The sequence below is a fragment of the Carica papaya genome, chromosome 4, assembly GCF_054855325.1.
Source record: "Carica papaya isolate Zhongbai chromosome 4, ASM5485532v1, whole genome shotgun sequence".
Taxonomy (NCBI): domain Eukaryota; kingdom Viridiplantae; phylum Streptophyta; class Magnoliopsida; order Brassicales; family Caricaceae; genus Carica; species Carica papaya.
Window position 1 is genome coordinate 15817872 of NC_142312.1, and position 22631 is coordinate 15840502.

Sequence of the window (22631 nt, forward strand, 5' to 3'; positions counted from 1 at the left end):
TAAAAAGAAATGCATATAATAATTTGAGCACGAAAGCGAAATAAAAGTTAAAACATCCCATACACGATAACTCAAAAATACTAATAAACATTATGGAACAAATTCTTTGAAGGAAATACGAAAAATAAAAAAAAATAAAAAAAATTATAAAGTATCTAACATCTACTCGTACCCTTCTTGCGGATCAGACTTGGGAACCAGATCCTCCTGATCTGAAAATGTTAAATAAAAGGTGAGCTACACTAGTCCACTAAGGACATCACACTATATCGCCGTTACAAAAGCAAAGGTTAGTAAAAAATCAAAACAACCAATGGAGCAGTAGATTCAAATAGATTCGTTTATCATAAATGAAATCATTTACAGTTCACTTACCACTGTAAAATTTATGGAAACAATTTATAAAAACAATAATATCATACATATCACAATTTCATGCATAATCAGTAACATAAAACATATCATAAATTCGTATTCATTAACAATAATTGATCATCACCACTTCTCGTTTTACTAGCCTACTAGTATCCGTGGAGATCCATAGAGGTGTCCCCGCTACACGTGAACCATTTTCCTTAATAATCTTAATACCAGAATCGTCTTCATATTCCGTCCGGTATGAGTGCCAAGACATTAAACCTCAATACCACGTCCGGTATGAGGGTGAAGCGGGTCGTCTCCATACCCCGTCCGGTATGAGACAACGTTAACGGTAGGGTTCCCTATGAACCCAGTCTGTCCACCATCTCCCAAGATATCTAGTGAGGCTGTTACATTATCCATTTATCAGATCACATCTCATTCCTGTTTGTCATTAATCTACGTCACCAAATCAAACAGTAGTGAAGTAAGTGATACATACATTTAAAACTATAAAATAGATAAACCAGATACCATAATACATTTAAACTGTAAAATAAATCAAACAGGAATCGACAAAGAATAATATCCAGTTCGAACTCCATTAGCAATCGTAATTAATTATGCATAACTATTTAATTTGTACAAAATACAGTATAATTATTTATTCAAACTTCACATCTATGATATGAAATAGGGTGATGGATCCTTACTTGATTTGATGTCGAAAACTAGATGGTTACTACGTCTACGGGCGACTCCGGTTTTCCTGAATTTTTCTTTGGGAACTGAAATGCGCTTATGGTACCTACAAGTGTCCCAAATAAACCCAAAAATCAGACCCAGGGCCTACTCGGCCAATTTCGAAATTCTGGCACGGCGGCTCCGTCGTACTCCGACGACGGGTGGCGGCGATCCGTCTCGGGTTAGCTGTTTTCGGCCGTTTTTGGCCGAATTCAGCCGAACTAGCACTGGTTCCTGCAAGAAAATACACTTAAGGCGCTCAGTAGGCTGAAAAAACGCAGAAAACCAAAACTCACCAGTGGTGGGGCTCTCCGGTGCGGCAACTCCTCCGGCTCACGTTGCGGTTGGGTGCTTTGCTTCAGTCAACCTGTAGAGAAGGAAACGGTGGTCACAACGATGAAAAAATACATCGAACGGGAATCGGGAAAGGCCTCATCAGAGGCATTTTCCGAAACACCCTGAGGCGGCATCGCTGAACTTCAGCGGCATCTTCTGGCCAATTGGCCGGTTCTTTCACTCCAATTTGGCCATGGGTGCGTTTAAATTTGAATTTCGTGCAAGAGGAGAAATTTTTACCTCGTTTGGCAGTCAAAAATTGTTCCGGTACGACGACAGGTGGCGGTGGTCGGCTCCCCGGCGGCTGGGCTATCTTCTCCGACGATGGGTTCTGGCGGCTAGGATTAGGGTTTTGGTGCGGATGGGGTTATTTATACCTATCCGCTTTTGATCTGGGTCGTCAATCACTTTTAATCTGGATCGTTCGTCGCGATTCAATCTGGACCGTCCATACGCGCGGAAACGGATCTCAGCCGTTCGATCGCACGCACGTAAATCGCCCACGTGGCTCCCCCGCGTGGTCTCCTTCGTCAGCGCCTCTGCCACCTGGCGCGTTCTGGTTGGTCGAAGTTGCTGACCGAGTAGCTGATGTGGCGTAACTTTTTTAAATTACGTTTTGACCCCCGATTTTTTATTTTTCTTTCAAAAATACCCTCAAACTCCAAATTTTCACCTATTTTTGCCAAAATTGTTTTTAATTAAAGAACTAATTTTTTACCTATTATTATTATTATTATTTTCATTAAATTAAATTAAAATCGTATAAATAATATTTATATTTATATAAAAAATAATAATAATTAAATAAAAATAAAAATAATTAAATGTTAGGTGTTAGACACACACTCACATTTACTGTTATATATGTACATACTTCTATACACATAAAATAATATATACATGTATTTGCACATGCTTAGACGCCTGTAAAATCTACAAACGCACACATTTAAGAAGACGCATGATAAAAACAAGGCTAAGCATATGGAGAAAAAAAGACTTGTGCAAGGAAATCACTATAAGCTAAAATTTTCAATGAGAAACGACATTAAAATTGAAAGGGAAAACATGGCTTGGTTCTAATAAGAATATTAACCCAATCTAACCGTATTATCAATCTGAAATTGGTTTGCCAAACCAATCTATTGATTTTCCAATTTTAGCCCTTGAATTGGTTCTTCAAACTGTAATTCTAGGTCCGAGACCTCAACTCACTCAACAGGATTATATCCTTCACTTCCCTGTAAGGATGTATCATAGTTAGAGGCTTATAAAGGTATAAAACGAACTTAATTAGAAGGGAACGACATATCGTGGATTGACCAACTTTGGTAGTAATTCAACATGTCATCTGCCGAAGGGTGGTCATCACCTCTTCGGTATGCTCTCAACTCGACCTTCTACTCCCTTTTTGTCATTGCACGTTGGTCCTGCTCACCTACTACTACTCTCTCTCTATTCAATTCACTCTGCACCGATCTTCTTCACGCGTGGCTGAAGTCTCTCGATCGCTCCTCTACCTGTTGTTTCTTTCTTCTCTCTCGGATCGACACGATGATTCTTTTTCTTCCTTTTTTGGCCTTTTGGTTCCAACTGCCGTGTCAAACAACACTATCACGCCAATTTGGTCACAACTGGACAGATCACCAGCTGCTGTCGCAGATCTGCCCTATTATCTCTCTCTCTCTCTCTCTCTCTCACGCGATTGGCTGATTGGGAATCTGCCACTCCCAGTCGACCGATGCCCCCTCCTTCCTTTTTTCCCTGTTAGCTTCTTCTCTACCCTCGGGGGAGACAAAGTTTAAGATTATTTTGGACATTCTATGTTTCCTTAAATCTTGGCCATTGGAATCATGCAAACTAAGTTGTTCATCTAATCTTTAAATGCCATTCTTTCCATTTAGGTGGGAAATTCGTTCAAATTTTAGGCGAGAATAGCTATGAGTCGTTTCTTTAAGCAAGATGCGATCTCAGTTGTCCGTTGCGCGATATCTCGGCCGCTGGATCTCCCACGTGCGATCTGAGCCATCCGATCTGTATACTTCTCTCTTTGCCGGCATGGCTTCCACGCGTGCACCCTACTTGTGTGTCCGCCACGTAGCTTGGACACCGATTGGGCTGGAGACATATCACACTCTAACATCTCTCAGTTTCATGAATTTACAAAAAGCCCCAAATTTTGAAATTTTCTTTTCTTTAGGACCCTAGGCTCCTTTTCAGTTTGCCAAAAGTCCCTAAAGTTTTTTATTTCTTTCATTTGGGTCCCTAAACCCCTAATTTATTATGTTTATGGTTTAAATTTAACTTTTAAACTTTTCTTGGGTTTATTTGTCTATAAATTTACCATAATTAAACTCATTTTCTTAGTAATCAACTTTTATTTGCATAAAATTCACAAAATAATAGATTATTTATTAATTTCAATAGTTTGATATTTTAAGTTCTTCCCATTTTCTCTCTTCTAAATTTTATAAATAAAATCACGTGGCTTAATTGTGGGGTTACATAGTACTACGGTGATCTCTGTATCCTTAGAATTGGTAGATAATATGCTATTGGATTGTAGCATCTTTGGCTTCGTCACATGAGTTGGAAGAGGCTAGAGATCTTTAATAAATGAGAATAGTTGGATAGAAAATCTGTATGGAAATTTGTTTTTTGTGAGTTTTGCATAAAGAAATAAAGAAAAAATGAAATTCAACATATGGACACATCCAACCTAGTGTATTATAGGTTATATACAATTATGTGATATAATGGGCAGGCATATTTCATTAATTTCTCAAATAATTACTTTGCAAAATGTTTGGGTTTTACAATACATTAACTAAGGAAGTGATTATTAGAATAAATCACATTACTCTCATATAGCGTACTTATTTAATTAAGTTTGTCTCATATTTATGATTCTATGATTATAAACCTGAAGGATGCAGAAACTTGGCTCTCCATCCTTAATGATATCTATATGTAACGTCCCATCTTCTCCTCGAAGAAGGAAACACTACCACACTGTAACATTCTCCTATGGCGCAACAATCTAATAAAAATTCAAAATCATTTCATCATTTGTACAAAAGTCAATATATGATGCTTTGTCCAGGCCCTTTACAATCAATATTTTATTTCTGATCTATTTCTACAATCCAAAATAACTAAACTAAGAAATATATGCAAAGTCTCCTACTCAGTCTTAAAATTGATTTGAACCTTTTTTTAATCTATAAAGACTGAAAATTTGGGGAGACATTCCACTACTTTAGTAAGAAACGGGGCAGTGCCCATAACATAGAGATGCAACAAACGTTCATACAAATAAAATGAGGTTAAGAAAATTCTAATTTGAAAGACAATCAAAATCATCATCATTTTTGTTTAAAAAAAAAAAAGAAAGCTTGAAAACAACCATAATCATCATCCCTTTTCAATTACCATTTCACAAAAGAAAAAAAATCATTTTTGTAAAAATAATACTGGAAAAACAACAATTACTATCATCCTTTTCCATTTACTATTTCACATATTCCTTTCATTCTCAGAGATACTGATCTCATATTCCATACTCAATCCATAATTTCTTCTACCTTACATATCCAATTCCACATTCCCACCATCATTTCCCAAACATTATTAATATTCCCAATTCAAATTCACATAACACTTTCCAGCATTACAAATATTATTACATAGGCATTTATCAAGTCCACAAACAAAATTCAAATATGCACAATTTTTTGTTATTTAAACATCATTCTTTTTACTTATTTTAGTGTTTCATCGCATGATGATGTTTTTACTAGTATCATTGAGGGCAGAGAGATCCCCTCTACATGTGGATATCAAACAAATAATAGATAATAGACTCGCATTCCTCAAAGGGCTATGGCTACCAGATAACAAATAATAGATAACAGATAATAGATTCCCAACCATGACGTTTCGTATGGGACTTCCTAGCCATGTCTAACTGAAGTCGTATCCACTGTAAGACCACAGATCTCTACTCGCACACCCTCCCTCTCCTATGCACGCTAAACAGGTTTCCTTGTCTTTTAAAGGACCTATTTACTGATTTATAATTCACACATACCTCTAAACTAGATCCTTATTCTAATGCACATTTGCATATATACCCTAAATGCTTACATATTCCAACACATAACTCGTATACACAATACTCACACATTTATATACACTATTTAGATATCTTTATATTAAAACACGAAATGACATATATACATATTTCCATGTACATAAACTAACATACTTTATTCGTATATATATTTTTCTTACAATCCATACATATATACATACAACTGTTAACATATATACATCCACACGGTTTATACATTTAGTCTTAAACATACACCAACTTACATACACACCCAATCCATTAAGCAACCAGCCACGTACAAATATACATATATCAAGCACATGCAATACGTTAAATTGATATATAAGTTTTACATAAATATTCTTATGTTCATCTGCATACATTAAGCACCACATACATATACCATTTATAAGTACAGAGTGCATATAATATATACAATACAACATGCACATATTGATATATGTCTAAATAAAACATATTTGCACCAACATCAATATATATACACAATCACAAAAGGTCATTCACATACAGTGAACATTCATATGCAGGTTTTTATAGAAACTTTATACCAATACATGATTTGAAAATAGCCTACAAAACTTTAAATAATTATTTCAAAATCAAGAAATCATTTTATAAAAATATAAAGTCCCTGAATGAAAACATACCCTATTCTTACAGTTTTGCTGGCTTGAAACATATCCGTGAATCCTCATGAATTTCAGTCCTCAAATTGGTTCCTCAAACCTGGAAAGAAAATTTCTCAATTTGTCAATGTGACCTGACTTTTCTTTGATTTCACATTTCCCCATATAAACTTTTCTCCTCAAATTTCGAAAATGACATGCCAAACTTTCTAACTGGATTCATTTTCTAAAATTATATTTACACTGATTCACCTTGTCTCTCACTCATTCGGCCTATTATCCACCTTCTTATGCCCTCAAGATCCATTTTCCTTACCCATAGTTCAACAGATTTGGTTAAACAATATACCTAAAGGATGTTATAATCAACCAGTCCAAGATTCTTTAATAACACTAACAAATTACCGTAGAACAGATTGTAGAATATATCACAGTAACAATATTTACTGTTTACCGACCAACTCAGTAACCTTAGGACCTTTTTTGACATGTCCTAATTATCTCATCAATCGTATCTGACTCTAATGCACCAGAAAACATTAGAAATCAAAGTATAAATTGAAATAAAACAATAATCAAAGGAAAAGGATCTACAGGTCGGACATCGAGCTGTTCTCACCGTGAATCCAAAGGCCCGCATGTCTCACATCTCCCGCTCTCCGCCTCTGTCGTCAACGGTCTCCTTCTCCTCTACATCACACATACACACAGAGTTAAGATTTCGTAAACCGGAACAAGCTTTGCTTTAGGGAGTTCACATACTCATCGTCGGAGTGACCTTCCCTGCACGCACCGCTCTCCTTCCGATCCCCCTTACTGCATGCAGTGACGTCCACTCAACCACATGCATGCGGCCGAATCCACCTCATCGTCGCGCCGTAAGCACATATCTGGTCCGTCGATCGCGCAGATCAAGTTGCTACCGATTTGTAACTGCCTCTGATTCTCTTTCGTCATGCGACTATGATGCCTCACCTAACGGATCCAATCGGACCGCATCACAGCTGCCAGCCCTCCCTGCCACGTATTGGGGGCGACCTCAGTTCACGACACGCACACGAATCTCCTGCGTTCTCTCATCCATAGTGGTAAATCTGTCTTTGCCTCCCGATCGGTCGCACAGAGCCGCCTTTCTCCTCTCTCCCGCTCGATCTTTCGTCACGCTGCCTCTCCCTTCTACTAGGATTTTCTTTCAATTGGGAGCAGCAAAGAAAAGGAGGCTTTTATAGGGTTTGGGGAGCTGTTTGATCTTAGTGGATGCATCTGGGCTATTCGTTATTTTATTTATTTATTCATTTCAAAAGTGTCAAAAATTAAATTTTTAACACACCCTAATGCGAAATTAAAATTCCTAAAGCATGAATTTCACTTTGGATTTTAATATACGTCAAACAGGGCATTATAATTCTCCCTCAATTAAAAATTTGATCATCCAAATTTATAGTGATTCGAAAATAATATTATATTTTTATAAGGTTCCTCTTTGACACAATAGTGTCAATATAACTTTTTCACTTAGTGGGATCATTTTGAATTAAAATCTTTTTCTCAACTTTAACTAGTAAGGATATAATTTTTTAAAAAGTCTCTTTAATTTAAAAATTATAATATTTAGGGTTTTAATGGTACTTCAGTATAATTTCCTTAGGAACATTTGATTTAGCTCAAGAAATATCATCTAGGACTACTTGATGTGAGCACAAACAAACCACAAAAAAACCCAAAAGTTCAAGTAGAATTAAGAGAAGTGGAGGGAAGAAGGAGTCTCGTCTTCACAGGATCTCTCTCCCCCATAAAGAGTTTATACGTAAAATCGTTTATGCTTTCAAATTTCATGAAAAATTCTATGCTAAGGAGAAATCTACTTGTTAAAAAAGAAGAGTCCTAAAAAAAAACCAATAATGCATCCTAAAAAGAAAAGAACTCACAGAAAGAGTTGTAGAGGAGAAAGAATTCCTGCAGGTAGAGGAGAAAGGATTCCTGCTCCTGCAGGAATCCTATCCGAGGAGAATTCTCACTTTTTTTCCTTTTGATGATCGAATTAAAGGCAACATGAAATTTCTTTTTTAATAGAGTTTCAAGTAAATTAATGAACTATATGCATATGAATTCTACTTCAAAAGGAATGACAAATCATCAAGCAAAGAAGCAAGAAGAATTCAAGATGAATTCAACTAAAAGATTCCTAGCCATATTTTCATCCTTAATTTTCTCATAAATAATGTTAGATTATTTCTTAGACTTTTTCTATAGATTTTTTTCTAAATTTTTTCTTGGATAATTTGCTAGATTGTTTTTCCTAGATTTTCTCCTATATTTTCTCTTAGATTATTTCCTAGATTTTCTCTTATATTTTATCCTTGATTTTTTCATGGAGGAGGAATTGTGCTCTACTTCAACATGAAAGCTTTTAAAGCATATACCAACTCAACTTTTACCATAAAAATTAATTAAATATTGAAGACCAAATTCAAGTCAAATAATGCATAGAGAATGAAGCCACAACACCAACACTTTTCAAGACATAACACTTGTAATTCTACTTAGTTCATGTTATCTTAATTATTATTTAATGCTTTCCTAGAGTAAGTTAAATTAAGGAATTTAATTAGGATTCTAGTTTTGGAGTTTTATTCAAATATGTAAGATGAATGCCTATATAAAGGATGCCATTATTAAGTTGTAATTAGTTCATCACTTATGCCAAATTAATAAAATTAAAGTTTGCTTTAGTTTACACTACTGTGATTACTTTTTGAGAGGGTTGTTCAACCATCTTGTTGAGTTGAGGATTAATTCAACTTATTAAGATAATCTCTTGTAGCGTTTTATCATTTTCTTTTAAATTAATTTCTAATTTATCAAGTTCGTACTTGTAGCATTTTAATCAATTAAAACTATCCCAATTACCTTAATTCATAATTTAAGGTGAATTATTGGGTAAGTAGGGAGGATTTTTTTTTTAGGGTTTATGATTTTGTTTACTAATGTTATATGCTAGGTTTTTGATCACACTAGTTGATCTTTAACTACCATAACTACAGTGAGGCTAAAAAAATAAAGTTAGTAGCAGTTGAGTTCACAGATTATGCACTTGGTTGGTGGGATCAAGTGATCGCCCTCAGGAGAAAAGATTAAGACCAACCTGTATCCTCTTGGAGAGAGATAAAGTCCATCATGAGAAAGAGGTTTATTCCATCTTATTATGACAGGGAATTGACCAAAAAGTCCAAAGATTGGCCTAGGGATCCATGTTTGTGGAAGACTATCACAAAGAGATGGAGATGACAATGAACATGGCCAGAGTTTATGAGAGTCCAAAAGCCACCATGACTAGATTTTTGAGTGGCCTGAATAAAGAGATTACCAATGTTGCGGAACCACATCACTGTATAGATATAAAAGAGATGGTGTACATGGCTATGAAGATTGAGAGACAATTGAAGAACAGGGGTTCCTCCAGAGGAAATTACTTGTCTACTCCTTAGTATAGCTCTAGATGGCCTAGAAAGGAGGAGAGAAAGAGGTTTGAAGAAAGCAGGGACAAGTCCAGTTCTACTAAATCTAAAGAAAACCCTAAACCGCTAACACAACTCAAAATGAAGTTCTATTAAATGTTTTAGGTGCCTTGGAGTTGGACAAATTACTTTCTAATGTCCTAATAAAAAATCATATTATTGCAAGACGATGGCAAGATAGAGAGTGTTAGTGAGTACAGTAGTGATGATGATAGCAGAACATCACTAAATAATTTTGAAGATAGTCTACTAGCCCCAGTAGAAGGTGAGATCCTAGTTATGAGGAGACCATTGAATATGCAATCCAAAGAAACGGATAACGATCAAAGAGAGAATAACTTTCACACTGGATCACTGGATGTCATGTGAATAGGAAGTTATGTAGTTTGATTTAGATGAGGCAATTATGATAATGTTGCCAGTGTCCTACTAGCTGACAAGTTAGGGTTGTCATGCACTAAAAATCCTAATCCTTATAGACAACATTGGCTTAATGAGTATGGAAAAGTTTGGGTAAACAAGCAAGTCAAGATTCCCTTCTCCACAGGCAAATATAAAGATGAGGTATGTTATAATATCGTTCCCATACAAGCCAATCATATCCTGCTTGGACGACCATGGTAATACGATAGACACGTATATCATGATGAGTTTAAAAATTAAAACTCTTTACGTCTAGATGGTTTAAAACACATTTTGATAGCTTTATCCCCAAAAGAGGTCTATGCTGATCAGATCAAAATCAAGAAATCTTTTAAAGAATATTTAGAAAAAAAAAGAAAAAAAAATGAAAAAGAAAGAAAATAGGCTAAAAAGAAAAAGAATGGCCCACTGAGGATACGGACCCCTGAAAAGGAAAGATTCCCCAATCAACAAAAATCTATGTTGGAGACCCGAGGAGATGGACTTTTTCAAGTCCTAGAGCATGTCAATGACAACACCTATAAAATTGATCTCCCAAATGAGTACGATGTGTCTGCTACATTTAATATTTCTATCATTTTTTCTTTTAATATAGGTGACGATTCGAGGATGAATTTTCTCGAAAAATGGAGGATTATGTAAACCTCGACGTAAAAGACACATGGAAGGATGCTTACTCAAAAGACCAAGAAGACAAGTAGGGGGAAGCAGGAAGAAGATTCAATTCCTAAAGGGACATATTACCTAAGCTCGTGCCAAAATTTTTTAAAAAGCTTTCAACATTCTTGTTCAAAGTTGGATCACATAAGGAAGCGACTTTAAAGCCCAAATAGCTACAAGAAAAAGCCCAAGAAAACTAGAAGAACCTCAGCCATTTCTGATCGTTTGGGAAGAGAATGGTGATGCAATCCTGCTCATCGGCATGGGAACTACACCAAACTAGGAAAGACTGAGTTGGGTTTCTCTTTGAGGAGGCTTGAAGCCCCCTCTATGGACTTTGATTAACCTACAAAATAAAAGCAAAAATAGAAGCAAAAAAGATATAAAATAAGACACTTACTGACGTGATACCTACTGAAATCGCACCTAAACCAAATAAGCATGAGAAGCGAGCAAATACAGATGAGTTTTCGAAAAAACGAGAGAAAGCAATTGCGAGGTAACAATACTCAAAGTTACTATGTTCTTGAACAAGTATCAGACAGCGAGGCCGACTCTATCAGGCAGAGTTCCCGACCTAGGAAGAAATGACACCAAAAGGTGTTAGAAACCCAAAGGGTAATAAGCCTTACTACTAATAAACGACTCGGTCCAAAAATCACAGCCCAAGAAAGAAGTCCAAATGTAGTTTGGGTTTGGGTACCCGTGGGGTACACATGTGTTGCAATACACGTACAGGATACTTGGCTCACACAGCCATTGGTGTTCCCTGGTTTAGTAGTAAAGCAGTCAAGGCAACCCTATACTTTGCAAAAAAACTGAAGACAAACAACTTTCTTGACATAGAGACCTAGAGGCCCACATGCAAGCAAAGAGGTCCACACGTGTGTTGGACATGCGGACCACCTCGCATGGCCAACGAACATGCACGTGTGTTCACATGGAATGCGCGTATGAGCGCCTGATAGCACCAACACACGCGACCCTCTAGGCCCATGTGGAACCGACTGTGCGCGCATAGGCCTAAGAGGCCGAATGCGTGCACCCCATGCAGACAAGCCTGTAGACGGTCCAAACAGTCCAAGTGCAGCCCCCAACTCTCACGGGCCTTCTCCCACGCAACCTGCGCGGACCGGCCAGCCCAATCTATCCGGGTAGACAAAACCGACCGACCCCCTTTTTTCCTTTTTAAAATAATTAAGTTATTTTATTATTTTACATTTTTAAAAGGCTTGGGACTCATTTTTTAAATTACCCATATTTTAAAATTAATTTCTACATGTGTTTTATAGGGATTTCACATGGGATAAATATGAGTTTATTTTAATTAGTATTTTATTATAATTATATCCGTTAGGATTATTTAATTAATGTATTTGAAATATAATAATTAATTTATGATGTAATTATCATAGATTTAGATAGAATTTTATTTAAGATATTATTTTATTAAATTATCTCAAAATTTTATATTCATCTAGATTGCCCAAGAAAGGCTATAAATATACATTTGCCCTTAGGATGTAAACACACCATTTGAGAATAAATTTGAGAGAATTCTTGAGAGTTTCAACTTTTCTTCTTTTAGCATTTTTACTAAAATTAGCTTCTTCAAGTTCTTCGAGAAGTAGGAGTTTTCAAAAGTTTTGTTGAGATAAGAAGCGGGGATCAACTTATCAGTAAGTCCGTGGCATTTTTTCTTTCTTTGTTTATTTTTTTTTTCTTTTAGGATTGTAAATTCAATTAGAGGGATGAGTTATTCTAACGATTATAATTTCTGTATTGCATACATTGAGTGGGTTTCAAGAGTTGGTTTGATCCTCCATATACCCTCCCGCGTCACTTACAACCAGAGAAGGATTCTCCTTCCTATAAGCCATCTTCTAGTTTTTTGAAGTTGTTTCCCTGATCTATCGCAAGAAAAAAAATTTCATGGCTACACAATAAGAAGAAAAAAAGAGGAAAAATGTCAAAGATGAGTAGAAAAAGGAAACTAAAAAAAGGAAAAGAGGAAGAAGACCGCACAATATGAGAGAGTGGGTGTCAGCCAAGAGAGGTAGAGTCCTACCTGACTTCTAACCTGTTCACAATTCTAGAAGAAGTAATCTGTCTAGCCACTACCTGCACAAAAAATTAAATAATAAAGAAATCAGAAGATGAAGCCATGTGGAAGACAAGTGTCAAAATACAAAAGGGAGTCTAAGCCTACCAAAGATTAGGAGTCTAACTTAGTTAATTCTAGAATTTTTTTGTTGTAATTTTTTTTTTGAGTTTTAATTAAATTAAGTTTTAGCATTTTATTAAGATTAGAATTAAAAATTATGTCTAGGATTCTTATTTCCTAGTTTGAGTCAAATAAGAATGGTCAACATTATAAGTAGAGCCAATCACCCCTCCTTGTATTAATAAAATTCATGTATTATTGCTTTAAAGTTTCTAAGCTTTCAAGAGTGAGTGAGTGGGTCTTCGACCAACTTATTGCACTAGGAATTGGAATCACTTATCGAGGTAAGTCTCATGACATCTTTTCAATTCTAGTTCTTTATTTCTTTTCCTATAACCTTAGTTTTCATTCCCCTGTTGAGTACGGGTCAAGTAGGAAGGGTTTACTTAGGATTTTGAGTTTCTGCTTGTTGATATCTATACAGGGTTTCGGATTGCATTATTGATCCCGGACTTCACATCACTATCTTTATCCTCAACATGCGTTAAACCCTATTATCTTTTAGTTATATTGTATGTAATTGTCATTTGTCTTACATGGCTTGGAATCATCATCTTTAGGTTAGTGACCATTTTGAGAGTCTCTTAAATACAATATATTTCATATCCTAAATCCATCACAAGAATAAATTCTTGATCACCTAAGTAACCTCAATACTATGGCACGTTTTCAGTCTCTCAAGATTTATGTGTCTACTTTAAACTATTATTTCCTAATTTTTAAAAATTAATATTTAATTATTTGGAGTATACTATCTAAAATCTTCAATAAAACCTCTAGGTATCAACAACGTATACATCATTCATGAGGATTTAGGGTTTTAATCTACTTTGATTGTTCGTATTCGTATAAAAAAATTCACTAACATGAAGATTTAGCCTTACTATTATGTTTTATATTGACATTCCTTCAAGATAGGTGAGTACAGAAATTAAGTGCGTGTGATGGTTTTCAAACCCCTAGATATTACTTGTGGGTTGGTCATAATACTAGGGTTTTTAAGACTTTTTTCTCTTTTATTCCAATGACTTGGCATCTTTGTGAATTATCCTTTAGCTGAATCATATTATTTTTCTAAATCCATCAAATGTTGAATGATTCTTAATATACCTCAATTCTTGATCAACTTAATCTGAAAGTCCTTTAGAATGTACGTGGTAAGTCTTGGAATCCATGGCTATTATCAAGAATCATTAAGAATTCCTTGGGTAAAGGATTCATTTATTAGTTTTACTATGAGTGGTTAAGTTTGGTTCCATCTCTTGCAAGATTAGGGATAACAGTTTTGAGTTTCTAAAATTTTTAAGTGATATCTCTTGAGTATGACCTTAAGATATGCGTCACATGTTTATCATTTCATTAATTTCTTCTTGTTATTTTAAAGAGGAATCTTCCATGCGTTATGGGTGATGGGTCCACTATTAATGTGATCCCATACACAATAAGTACTCAAGGTGTTGATAAAGATGAAGCTGCAAGTAAGTCATCCTTAATTCCTGTCCCATTTCAAAGCGAAAAGGCTATAAGTGTCAGAGATGGACTTGGGCATATAGGAAATCAAATCCAATTGCCCCTAGGTCTGATTATAAGAAGATGTGCTAAGAAGATTTAAAATATTTTCAATCTTGTGGTCTAAGAATGGGTTAGTAGCGAGATCATAATTAAAGACCAAGATAAGTCCCAAAAGAAGGTTCCCGACCTAGAAGACCTGCGGACAGCATGTGTAGCACATGTGATCCTCCTATGGTACATGTGTAGGAAATCACATGTGCGGGAGGGAAAGATCACCCACACATGCAAGATTGTCTCCTACATGAGGCAGCAGTCGCATGCAACTACGTACGCACATGAGTGCACATATGCCCAGCGGGCTACACAATAGCTGAACATGTGCAGAGACACATAATTGCATGCCTAGATAGACGCGCACGCGCAAGGAAGCTTCCGCGCACCAAGAAGAATCCTTAATTCTTGTTGGGCATTCACACATTACCTCTTGCACCATTCACACGCTACCTCGTGCGCCATTCACTCGCTACCTTGTGCGCCATTCACACGCCACCAACACGGCCAGGCTGACAGCTGCATGGTGAGTCATTTTTGGACTCTTTTCTACCATTTTTCCTAATTTTTCAAAAACAATAAAGGACTTCTACAAATATTTTCAGGTGATTAAAGTACAAATTTAGAGGTAAATTTCTACTTAAATTGGAAATCCAAGGAAGATAAAGCTACATAGAGATTTGGATAAAGAGAGAATATTATTTTAGTATTTATTTTTAATTATTATTGATCATTTTATTAAGTTAGATAATACTTAATTGTTTTATTAGTTTTGTTTAAGAGTTTTAGTTAAATTTCGTTTAAGAGTTCAAATAGGAATTTGTAATCTTACTCCAAGTGGAATTAGTAAATAAAAACCTATGTAAAGGCTTCAATCTTTAGGTTGTAAACATAGCTAGAGTTTAATAAAATTTTAAAGCTTTTATTTTGCTTCTAAATTAGTTTTGGCTAATCTTTGAGAATGTTTTTCAAGTTTTTCAAGTTATGGAGCTTTAGAAGCTTTGTTGAGTCAAAGAATTGGGATTGACTTATCGGTAAGCCGTGGCATCTTTCCTTATTCTTTTTATTTCTCAATTATCTTCAATTTTCATACCATAATGGTGGAAATAGTTTCAAGTAGAAATATTAAATTAAGTGGTTAAACTTTCTAATTGTTACGTTGTGTGCGATTTTGAGAGTCAAAATAATCCTTCCCCATCCCCTCCTGCATCAACTACAATTTTGTTGTGCTACTAGGATAATATCTACTTGGAGGTTTGTCATAATATATTGCTATCTTGTTCTACTTTGTTCCTCCTTTAAGTATATAGGAAATATGTGCTGGATTTATCATCATATTATTAATGATTTTTTTGTCAGAACATGTCTATAGTGTCCTGGCTTTCTTCCATGGGAGTTTTCCTTAGGAGTAACAAGGATTCTTAAGAAAGAGAGACCAAATTAGGCATACTTTGACACATCCAATACAAAATGTTTCTATCCACCAGATATGATGAATAATGTCTAAGGTTTTTAAACTATCATCTCTTATGTGGTGTATAGGAATTTAAATGAATAGAATATTCATTTAAAAAAAAAAAGTCATGAGGAACCTCAAATCTATTCAAATCTACGATAGTTATTCATTTTTTCGAATGTTTCAACATTAGGCCAATTGATTTTAGAAATTGTATTTCTTTTGTGTTTGTAGTGAATTTAGGAAGATTCCTAGTTAGGTTTACTTTATTTCACTTATTAGAAGTAGTTCCCATTCACCAAATACATGATTCATTCAATCTCCCAAAATACAGTTCTCCTCAAAGCACATGATTACTCAATGACTTGAAATTTTATATCATTATTGTAATCCCTATGCGGAAGCTTGATTGTAGTTTTGGAATAAGTAGGGTACCCATTCTTCCTACAGAATAATTTTGATGAATTTACAAAAACTGTCAAAGTCTTGATATTTATCTAGTCTCTCAACATGTTTGGATATTAGGTCTATTTTGATTTCTATATCTTCTTAATCTTTATTGGATTTAGGAGATGTTTCCTTGAAAACTTACCTACTTGGGAGGTTTTCTTTCACTTTTAGGGAATTTTTTTTCACAAAGGGTTTTCTTTCTATTAAGGGGATTTTCTTTTTCTTAGGAGCTTTCTCTTATTCACAGAATTTTCTCCCTCTCAAGGGTTTTTTTCCTGTCTTGGACTTTCTTCCACTTGGGGGAGTTTTCTCCTGTTTGAGGGATTTTTCTCCTGATCGGGGATTATCCTCCTGATTAGGGGGTTTCCTCCCACTAGGGGAAAATTTTTTCCCATTTGGGAGATTTTCTCTTGAGTGGGAAATTTTTTTCTCCATTTAAAGGAAGTTGGAGATCTCTCCTCCAATTGGGGAAATGCAGTTTCCTTCCAAAACTTTACTTGTTCACCATCTCCAATTGACTTCAGAATGAAGCTCCAATCTTTTGATTCTTAGATTTTTCATATTGTCGTCTATGAATTCCTATCTATCAAACTCTTAAAATTATAATCTTACATTCTTTTGGGGGTCAGGTATTCCTCTGCGTGAAGATTCAAAATGCATGACCAATCATTCAAATAATTATTTTCTTTCTTCCTAGTCTCTGGTGAACTTAGGGAAGGTATTCTTCTAGAGATTCATCCATGTTATTTGTGCATTTAAGAATTCTCCTTACAATCTCTAATTGAATTTTGTTGCTTATTTATGCTTTCTATTCTAAGGTGGGACTTATCATTCTTATTTGTACTTTCTATTCTTTTATCTCCCTTAGGTCAATTCTTTTATTAATAGCTTAAGTCTTTATTGGTATTTATTGACATTCTCTATGTTTCATTATAGTCATAGTTTATTCATTCTCTCTAGTTGACTCTAGAGTGAAGCCATAGTTCATTGATCTTAAATTTATCAAATTATAAAATACGCAGATCCTACCTTTAGGACTTCAGAATACACACTCTTCTGTTTCCTTAACATGATCTCCTACATGCATATACATTTTACTTCTCAATGTAACCTTCTCTAAGATGTTTCCTAATGTTTGCAGACTTCATATAGTCCTAATCCTCATAGAATCCTAAGCCTCATGTAACAAATGATGCCCTAGGAATATGTGCTCTAATACCAACTGTGATGTCCCGACTTCTCTACAAAGAAGGAAAGGCAACCACACATGTAACGTTGACTTATAGTTCAACAATCTGACAAAATTCAAAATTATTTCATCCCTAGTACAAAATTACAACATATGAAGCTCTATATAATCTATTTATAATCAATATTTTATATCTACTCTATTTTTACAATCTAAACTAATTAAACTAAGAAATTTCTTCAAAGCTCCTCCTAAATCTTGAACTCGATTCAAACATTTCTTATTTTCTCTGCTGCTCCTAATTGAAAGAAAACCATAGAAGGGGGGAAAGGTGGCGTGAGGGAAGACTAAGTGGGAGAGAGAATCAGAGGCAGTTACACATCAGTAGCAACCGAATCTGCGCGATTGATGAACAAATATGTGCTTATGATGCGACGATGAGGAGGACCTGGCTGCTTGTGTGTGGCTGAGTGGACGTCGCCGCATACAGTAAGAGGAACTGGAAGGAGAGCGACGTATGAAGGGAAGGTCACTATATCAGTGAGTATTTGAACTCCCTAAAGTACAACATGTTCCAGTTTAGAAAATCTTAACTCCATATATGTGTGTGCATGATGTAGAGGAGAAGGAGACCGTCAAAGGCAGAGAGCGAAAGATATGAGACGTGCGGGCCTTTGGATTCATGGTGAAAACAACTTGATGTCTGATATGTAGATCCTTTCCTTTGATTATTGTTTTATTTCAATTTATATTTTGATTTCTAATGATTTCTAGTGGATTGGAGTCCGATATGATTGATGAGATAATTAGGGGATGTCATAAAAGGTCCTATGGTTACTGAGTTGGTCGGTTAATAGTAGATATTGTTCCTGTGATTTATTCTACAATCTATTCTAGGGTAATTTGTTAGTGTTGTTGAAGAATCTTTTAGAGGTTTATTATAGTATGATTAGGTATATTGTTTAACCAAATCTATTGAACAGTGAGTAAAGAAAACGAATGTTGAAAACATAAGAAGGTGGATAATAAGTCAAATGAGTGAGGGACAATATGAATAAGTGTAAATATAATTTTTAGAAAAGGAATTCAAATAGATAGTTTGGCATGTAATTTTCAAAATTAGAGGAGTATTTTTTAAAAAAAATTCAAATTTTGAGGAGAAAAGTTTAGAAGGGGAAATGTGAAATCAAAGCAAAGTTAGGTCACATTGACGAATTGAGAAATTTCTTACTCAGGTTTGAGGAACCAATTTAAGAACTAAAATTTTTGAGGATTGACCAGTTTACGGATCTGTTTCAAGCCAACGAAACAGTAAACATTGGATCAGTTTTCATTCTGAGACTTGATGTTTTTATAAAATAGTTTATTGATTTTGAAATAATCATTTAAAGTCTTGTAAACTATTTTCAAATCATATACTGGTACAAATTTTCTATAAAAATCTACATACGAATGTTAACTGTATATGAATGATCGTTTGTGATTGTGTATATATATTAATATTGGTGCAAATATGAATATGTACTTGCTGTATTGTATATATTATGTGCAGTCTATATTTATAAATTGCATCTGTTCGCAATACTTAATGTATGTAAATGAATATAAGAATTTATATGTAAAATGTATAGGTGTAAATTTTGTGTATATCAGTTTAATGTATTGTGTGTATTGTGTGTGTTTGATACATATATATTTGTACATGGCTGGTTGCTTAATGTATTGGGTGTGTGTAAGTTGGTGTATGTATAAAACTAAATGTATATATGTTATAAGTTGTATGAATGTATGCATGGATTGTAAGAAAAATATATATATGCGAATAAAGTAAGTGTATGTACATGAAAATATGTATATATATCATTTGGTGTTTGAATATAATGGTATCTAAATGGTTTATGTAAATGTGCGTACATGAAAATATGTATATATATCATTTGGTGTTTGAATATAATGGTATCTAAATGGTTTATGTAAATGTGCGATGTGACATCCTGATGCCTATTTGGGGCATCAATGTCTAAAAAACAGACAAAATAAACTTAGTTACATTACAGCGGAATATCACATCCCATACAAATATACAAATGCTGTATTTTGAAGCTAACAAGACTATTAGTACTAATGACATTAATTAAAGATAACCCTAATCACAATTACTAGACGTCAAAAATTTCAAAATATACAAAAGTCTGCTCTCCACTTCTACTCTTCTCGGAAAGAATCTAGGTAAGATTCTTCAGAAAAACTCTCTAAAATACTTATTAAAGAAAATGGTGATAGAGTCATGCACATACGTTTAAAAACATTCATTAATGTGGAATTTTAAGAAAATAGTGATATTCCTAACAAGAACAAGTGTTATACTTGAATCAATTAGCCATATTGCAATATAAATAACCAGCTCGATTTTTAAAAGCACTCAATACTATATGCAATGTGTTTACGTAACATAAACTCAAGGATTGGACTGACTCTTCTTTTTACGTTTTTTTATTAATTTCTTATGAAATTATACTGATTATAAATCTATGTGAGCAGCTGCATACACCTATTTTCAAAGATAACAAACGGGACACCGACTAACTATGATTTGGTACGAAATCAACATAATAAATACAAAACAATGACATAAAATATACATACAATCTCTCAAATCTTTAAGAGCGCCATCCCACAATTTCACTCCGATCACCAACATTTATCTCTTGTTAGAGCATGAACAACAATCATTTCATATTTTTTAGAAAACTAAACTGCAGTTCTAGTATGTAACTCAATACCAACATCCATAGCCTAATGGTTCCAAAACCAATACCAATACCCCTCCGGGAAAATTAAGTGAATTGGATTTACTAGATACTGTGTTGTTTACATTTTAATTATATCTTATTTTTATTTTCTTTATTCTTATTACTTTCTAAATATTTGAATTGAACTCCTAAAATTTTAATGAGGTTTAAGTGTAGTAGTGTTTATTATTTTGGTTACTTAGGTTCCTTCCTATTAGATCCCATATTTTAATTTATAGTCTTACAATTTCTTATTTGTCTATTTAGGGTTTTTAAAGCTAATTTTAGTGATAAATTATTGTTATTAATTCAGTTTTATAATCTTAAGTTATTAATTTAATTTTGATTTAAATTTTGTTTTACATTTTATGTTATATATTTTAACTTACAATTTCCAATGTTAATGTTTACCTTGCTTTCCTTTAAATCTTTAAATTTCTTTATTTTACTGTTAATCCAATTTAAGCTATATTTAAGTTTCGATTTCAATTTACCGGTTTAACTTGCTTTAAAATTTCATATTGCTTAATTTTACCGTTAATCCAATTTAAGCTATTTTAAATTTTAATTTCAATTTAAGCAAATTACCCACGGTCTGCCCAAGGGAATTTTTCCCTTGCCTGCGCCCGTCGCATGGTGGGCACAGGGCGGCCGGCCAGTGTGGCATGTGCTGGGACACAATGAGGTGCCTGCACATATGCCCCTACGTGTATATGCGCACTCGCTCGCTTTGAGCGCACTGCTTGCGCGCGCGCAGGCTCTCTCGGCTTCCCCAAATGCCTGACAGAGCCTCACAATTGCTTGCGCAACACACTACGCATGTGCAATGTGCCAAGGGAGTCTTTCATGACACTTTTGGGTGACTGCGAAGAGTCTCGCGCGCAATCCTGCACGGCTAGGCCGCGTGTCCTTTTTAGCGACACTTTGGTGGCTGGACACCACAACCAAAGGCATTGAGCCTCTGCCCAGCATGCTTTCACCGATTTTTCTTCTATTTTCCCTTCTGTTATACATTCAAAAACATTATAAAATGTTTGTAAACATCAATCCATATTAAAATCATCACAAAAACACAAATTTAAATCAAGCAAACACATAGGAACACACTCACCTTTCTATTCGGTTTAACAGCAAGCAATGCTCAAATTTTATGCAAATTTACCATCTAAATACATATATAAATCTCAATACGTGTATAAACTAAATCACCATTCTCCTTACCTATCAGACGCATGAAGATCTTCCTAAAATGCATGAGGAAATTGCCTAAAATTTGGAAAAACTCACTGCAACTTGCTTGAACAACAGCTACAAAGTCAGAGTGCATTTTAGGAGGAATCTGCGGATTCTGGAGTGATTCCATTGCAGATATTTATTTCCCAAGAATCTCAAGGTGTAAATGTATTAATTTTTAACTTGGGATTAAAAGTAATTCAAAGATACATTTGGAAATTAAAGTATCGAAGATACTTTCTAGTTGCAGAGAATATTTTTTTTTCTTTGTAGCCTTCAGTGAAGGAATTAGAAGTTTGTTTCTATTTAAGGAAGAATATAAGACCTTAAGGACACTAGAAACAATTTAAAAGAAGACAAAACGAGCTTACCTCAGCTGAGAAGAAAGCCAACTCCTCTTGGCAAGCACACAACCTCAACACTCTGTTTTCAGTCCTCCTCTCACTCAACTTCTGTCTACCTCTCTCTAACACTCTGACAAGCCACACACATGAGCTCTCAACTCTCTCTTCTCTCTCTCAGTGAATAAATGAGGAAGACAGAACAGAATGGAAGCTTTTAAACTGGGTTTTTGCTTCAAGGAGAGTCGTTAGATGACATGCATTGCATCTTGGCCCTTGAAGGAAGAAGGTGGCCGACAACTTATAAGAAGGATGGCTATGGCGTCGACAACCGGAAGGAAAACTAGTCATCAACAACCCCATCTGGATTCCACTCATAGAGAAAGTAGAGGGTTGTCACGTCAAAGTCCCAAGGCTTGCATGACGTGTGGGTGCCCAGTTCGCGGGAAAATTTTTTGTGGGCAAACAAGTTGTGGCACCCCATCTGCTGTTAGTGGGAGGGCAACTCGAGGAATCGTGTGAGGGTCTTTCCCCCGTGTGCGTGTTTGCGAGCAACGAGCTTGCGGACTGGTAGACTTGCG

General features: G+C 35.0%; 1 long non-coding RNA gene across 15 annotated transcripts; it reads right to left on the reverse strand.

The window, feature by feature from the left end:
* Nucleotides 1-322: 322 nt before the first annotated feature.
* LOC110820029 (uncharacterized) lies at nucleotides 323-22279 on the reverse strand. Of its 15 annotated transcripts, none has more exons than XR_015818460.1 (9): nucleotides 22081-22276; nucleotides 12871-12923; nucleotides 6964-12738; nucleotides 6821-6891; nucleotides 6223-6301; nucleotides 1681-2113; nucleotides 1401-1471; nucleotides 1074-1168; nucleotides 323-819 (listed from the first exon to the last, which is right to left on the reverse strand). It is a non-coding gene; the product is annotated as an uncharacterized LOC110820029 (long non-coding RNA). The 15 variants fall into 15 exon arrangements; XR_015818456.1 differs by having other exon boundaries at nucleotides 1074-1338; XR_015818458.1 differs by lacking the exon at nucleotides 1681-2113 and having other exon boundaries at nucleotides 1074-1338; nucleotides 22081-22279.
* Nucleotides 22280-22631: the final 352 nt, after the last annotated feature.